This window comes from Octodon degus, unplaced genomic scaffold (assembly GCF_000260255.1).
Source record: "Octodon degus isolate 3935 unplaced genomic scaffold, OctDeg1.0 scaffold00002, whole genome shotgun sequence".
Taxonomy (NCBI): Eukaryota; Metazoa; Chordata; class Mammalia; order Rodentia; family Octodontidae; genus Octodon; species Octodon degus.
The window spans coordinates 11,654,106-11,659,492 of record NW_004524578.1 but is presented as its reverse complement, the minus strand read 5'-3'; the positions used below and the strand labels follow the sequence as shown (position 1 = coordinate 11,659,492).

Genomic DNA, 5,387 nt, shown 5'->3' with positions numbered 1-5,387 from the left:
TTATTTAGTTTTTAAATACAATTTCAGAATGCTCAAATACACTTTTTTTTTTTTACTTTTTAAAAAGACTTTAGTTTCTTTTAATTGAGTAAAAAGAAAAATACCAGCAAAGTAGCTGTTGATATTAAATACTCACATTAGTGTCACTAATGTCTGATGCCTGTGAGTAGCCATTGATGCTAACAGTTCATGTTACTTTTACTCCTAGTTGATATCTGTGAGGGTATAGGCAGGGGATGTAGTGAGACCCTGAACATGCTGTAGACCCTGCCCTAAAATACAAAAAAATTGAGGCAGTTTATAATTAAAATATTAAAAATGAGAATTGTGTTCCAAATGTGTAAGAAATCATAGATTTAGCTAGGTATGAAAACTTAACCAAGTCAATACAAGATCAGGAATATTTCACTTACCAAGTAGTAAATAAATATTTTTAAGAAAAAACAAATTTCATTTCTGTGCAAGAAGTATTAGGATTATTTTGCTGAATTTACACACCTACGATATTTAAATAGCAATAGAATACCCATCTCTGACAAAACTAAACAAAAAGGGGGATATAAATGAAGGACTATCTATATCTATATCTATATCTATATCTATATCTATATCTATATCTATATATATCTGCATATACAAAACAGTTAGCATAGACATGCAGCTACTTTCTCTTAATTCAATGAATAGAAAGATTTGTACTAATAGTGTTTGGACAGGATATCATGTCTGCATCTTGTACTATAAATAAACACTATGAAGACAATAATATTCAATTTATTAATTATTGTAACTGTCCTACTGACCTGTTTTGTATCTGTCTCATTGCTATTTGTTTCTCAATAAAATTAATAAAAAAAGAATTTGGTGATCATAAAAGTTAGTAGATCTGTTTGTTCTCCAGTGATCAAACAGAGGAAAAAGATACACTGCTCATTTTTGATTCCTTAAAAAGTCTAATCCCATCTGAATACATTCCCTTTCACCTTCCCCCTTTTATTCCTTTCCTCCCTCCTTCTTTGCCTCCTCCTTCCTTCTTTCTTTCCTTTAGGCAAACACACACAGCAAGTATAAAATGTAACAAAATCCCAACAAAAACACAAGCCACAAGAGCAAAATGTTAGATCACAATACAGGCATCCAAATGCTGATTTATTACTGTAAAAGGTAACTGTCTCTGAGCTTCTTAGTGGTCAAAGCAAAAGAGAATCATCCCCAGTTGTATGAAACCTGTTGACCACATACAGAAGGAATACAAGATTTTTTAAAAGTAAAATTGTTCTTGGCAGTTTTCTGAAAATTCCCATCTATGGCTCTATGCTTTATGGAGCCAGGAGGCATGTAGCGTGTCTGATAATGGTTTATAATAGAATTGATATTTCTTTTAATAACTCTGATTAGGTAGCATTATCAGAGCACAAGGGAGCCATGGCGTATACGTGGAAAGCCATGGAACACAGAAGGAGTGCTATGAGAATGTAGGCCGTTTTCTGTACGTTACTGTTGTTCCTTGGTGGTTTGACTTGAGTTGTTGATGCAGCATGGAAGATATGTAGGTACAGATTATCTGGTATTGATTTTCAAACTCTTTAGCATTAATGTCAATCATTTTGGATATTAGCAAGAGTAGGCAGTGCATAGTTCAGAGATACACTTTTTTTCTCAAATGCCACTGTAGTGTTGTTTCTCTCCTGTCTTGACTTCTCATCAGTTTTCCAAAAAAAGATGCAAGTAATAAGACTGGAAATGGAGATTGTACTAGAGAGTTCTTGAATGGTGAGAATAAAAATGTTGCCTTCACTTTGGGAATAAACGGGACAGAGATGAGACCTCTTTAATGAATGGAGATTAAAGGAACTGAGAAAGGTAGCAGTGCAGTTCTGACAATTTATCTTCCAGGGCAATTGCTGTTTGCAATTTTAGGCTCTCAGTGAGCTCTCTATATTCATTAAGCCTGCTTGGGAAAGAGAGGGTAAATAAAATTTCCAGATTTTACAAAGATCAGGGATCAGAATTTCATTTAGGAGGCTAAGACTAATATCTGGGTTTGTTCTTTTCTTCTGAAACTAGTGTTCTATGTGGGGCCATCAGCTTTCTATCTGAGACACAATCACTTAGTTTTCTATCCATAACAATGTCAATGTATGATGAAAGAAGTTCACCTACAGAATATTTTCAAGAGTCTGTTTTCGGGAAGTTGAGGGGTTTCTAGACATGACCATAAGTTAGATGCATGCCCCTTTGTCTGACCTGAAACTTTACTCAACAAATGGAAGCACCTTGCCTCTTGCTTTGTGCTTAGTAGAGCTCCTCTTGCCCTCATTGCCAAAGCCTGGAACCAGGTATGCTTGAGGTTGACCAGTGGGATCAGAGCTGAAGAATCTGGTCCATTAGAAACAAAGCAGGGAGAAAATTTGTAGCGAGGGATGTGCTAGGCAGAGAGCAGAGAGGAACAGGCACATTGCCAGGGGAAATTAGAATGAAGAGAGGAGGTTTAGAAAAAGAGACATCTGAAAGAAATTGCTGCTGTCACTCAGGACATTTTTTTCCTTATGAATTTCAGATAATACCTGGCCAACAGTTTTATTTTATTATTTTTTATTGTATATTTTTTTTTCAAACCAAATTGGTAGGACAGTTTCAATAATTAACACATTGCATACATTCTTCCTAGTGGTTAATTGCTGTACAAGATGCGGACATGATATCCTATATACAAACACTATTAGAACAAATCCCTCTATTCATTAAGAGAATGTAACTATATATCTATCCTAACCATTTAATACACAGATACAAAATGGACATTCATCTGTATCCTCTTTTTTGTTTAGTTCCGTCATTTGAATATGATAGGTGTGTTAAATAAAGGCAATCCACAGTCCTCTCCAAAGGTAAGCATTCACTGTGGTGAAATATTTAACATCCTTTCTTCTAACTATTTTGAAAATACAATATATTATTAATGAGCATACTAACTCTGCTGTGCAGTAGTACACTAGCTTTTATTGCTTCTATATAGCTGTAATTTTGCACCTGGGGACTGATCTCTCCCCCATTTTCTTGGCTTCCTGCCTTATCCAGTCTCTAGGAAGCACTCTTCTCTGCTTCTGTGAGATCAACACTTTTAGATTCTACTTATGACAACAATCACACATTATTTTTTCTTCTGGCTTATTTCATGCAACAGGGCATCTTCCAACTGTATCCATGTTGTCACAGACGAAAGGATTTTAGCTTTTTATTGGCTTGGCCAGTATTCTCTTGTGTACCTGGGTTGCATTTTCTCCATCCATTCATCAACTGATGGACATTTAGGTTGAGTCTATATCTTGTAAGTGGACAGATAGTTCCCAGTGGCCAAATGTAGAGCAATTAGGACCACAAAACAATTGACGGAGTAAGAATTTATAAGCCAAAGTGTAAAATTAATGTTGTCGAGTTCATACTGATGTAAATAAATTTTTGAGAGGATGGAAACATCTTCACACAGATTAATCCTGAATAATACATGAATATGCTTCTCCCTTAAATACTTGCAGCAGAACTTCCCACATTATAAGTGCGAGCTATAATTATGACTTTCTTCCAATAAGAGCATTATGGGGAGGGGAAAAGAAGATGGACAGCACAGATTTTACAGGAACAATCTGAGAAACTCTTAGCCTGGTAATAGCTTTATCAATAAGAAGTCATATTGGTGTTTTGTTCCCTTGCTGCTTTGTGCTGAGAAGCCCACTGCTTCTCTATAACACTGCTCTTCAAAATCTCTTCATCTCACTGTAATACAGGAAAAACTGCAAGCCAACTCCAACCAACAAAGTATCTGACAGCAACTCCTCAGAGCCATCAAGCTCATAAAAAACAATGAGCATCTGAGACATTGCCCCAGCCCAACGGAGCCCACATGATGACACCAATTAATGTTGTAGGTGGAATGAAGTCCAGAGAGGAGGAGAACATTAAGGAGAAATGACCCAAACCTGAATTTTACAGATTTATTTAATAGTATTAAGGATATGTTGATATTCATTATTAGCTGTGACAAGTGGGTAAGAATAATGTTATGGGAGGGCGAGATAGCTCAGCCATCTAAGCACTTGTCTGGCAAGTGCAGAGACCTGGATTAGATCCCTGCATCACGTGCCACACAGGCCCCGCCCCTGGGCACGTCTAGTGGGCCACCAAGACCAGACGTGGTGACACATGCCTGTAATACCAGCGCTGGGGAGGTTGAAAACCAGAGGGTCACTACGTGTCTGAGCGGCATAGTGAGACCCTGAACCATATATATATATAGTTCAGGTCTAACTATATATATATCTGATATATTAGTTGCTAACAATAGAAGACATGGCAGAGTATACAGGAAATCTCTGCAACATCTTTGTAACTTTTCTGTAAATATAAAACTATTATGAAATAAAACTTACTTAAATCTATGAGCTGAACTACAATAAAGTGTGGAGGTCAAATCTCACGACAAATTACTACGAAAAGAAAAGAGGATAAAGTGGAGAATAATGTACATATAACTGATGAAATCCAGGAATACTTACAAAAAGAATAAAATGCTGATAAATTATTGCAAAATTAGTTAAAATTTGTAGACAATAATATATGAAGACCAATACCAATCATAAAAATAAAAATATTCCGAAGCAAGGTGACAGAACACATGAAAGTTTTTTTTTTTCTAAAGCAATTTTATTGAGAAACAAATAGCAATGAGACAGTTTCAAAACCAATTAGGACAGTTTTAATAATTAATACATTGCATATTGTTGTCTTCTTAGTGGTTATTCATAGTACAAGATGCAAAAAATATGGAATGCTTCACGAATTTGCACGTCATCCTTGCTCAGGGGCCAGGCTAATCCTCTCGGTATCGTTCCAATTTTAGTATATGTGCTGCCGAAGCGAGCGCAAGAAAGCTTCGGAAAGAAATAAAAATGCCATTTTGGAACTAAAACACAAGGCAGAAGACATGTCAAACTGAATGAAAAAGTAAATATGCAACATTACCTTAGAGAAGTAGAAAGAGATAAAAAGCGGGGCATCCCAGCAGCTCCTGAAGTTCCCAGGACAAGGGCGGTGAGGGGACAGAGAAAAAAGGACGAATCAGAATGCAGAAAACTGAGCCAGACGGGGCCCTTTCCTGATGGGAGAAGTAAGGAAGAAGAAGGAGGAGAAAGAGGGAAGACCGCAACAGCCGCCTTGTGATTATTTATACACTCTGGAAGTTGACTGCCACGTAAAACCCCTCGCCTTACAGCTTCTCCACATGCGTGCTTCCAGCGAGGCTTGCGCAGCTTAACCGCATGATTTGCCTCAGGCGCTCGGCGTTTTGAGGCTGGCCCTGTTCTGGCTCAGCACGTGTGATCGATCTT

The 5,387-nt window shown here is 37.1% G+C and overlaps 1 non-coding gene across 1 annotated transcript; it reads right to left on the bottom strand.

The window, feature by feature from the left end:
- Positions 1 to 4,817: 4,817 nt before the first annotated feature.
- LOC111816273 lies at positions 4,818 to 4,924 on the bottom strand. The gene has a single exon (XR_002820708.1). It is a non-coding gene; the product is annotated as a U6 spliceosomal RNA (small nuclear RNA).
- Positions 4,925 to 5,387: the final 463 nt, after the last annotated feature.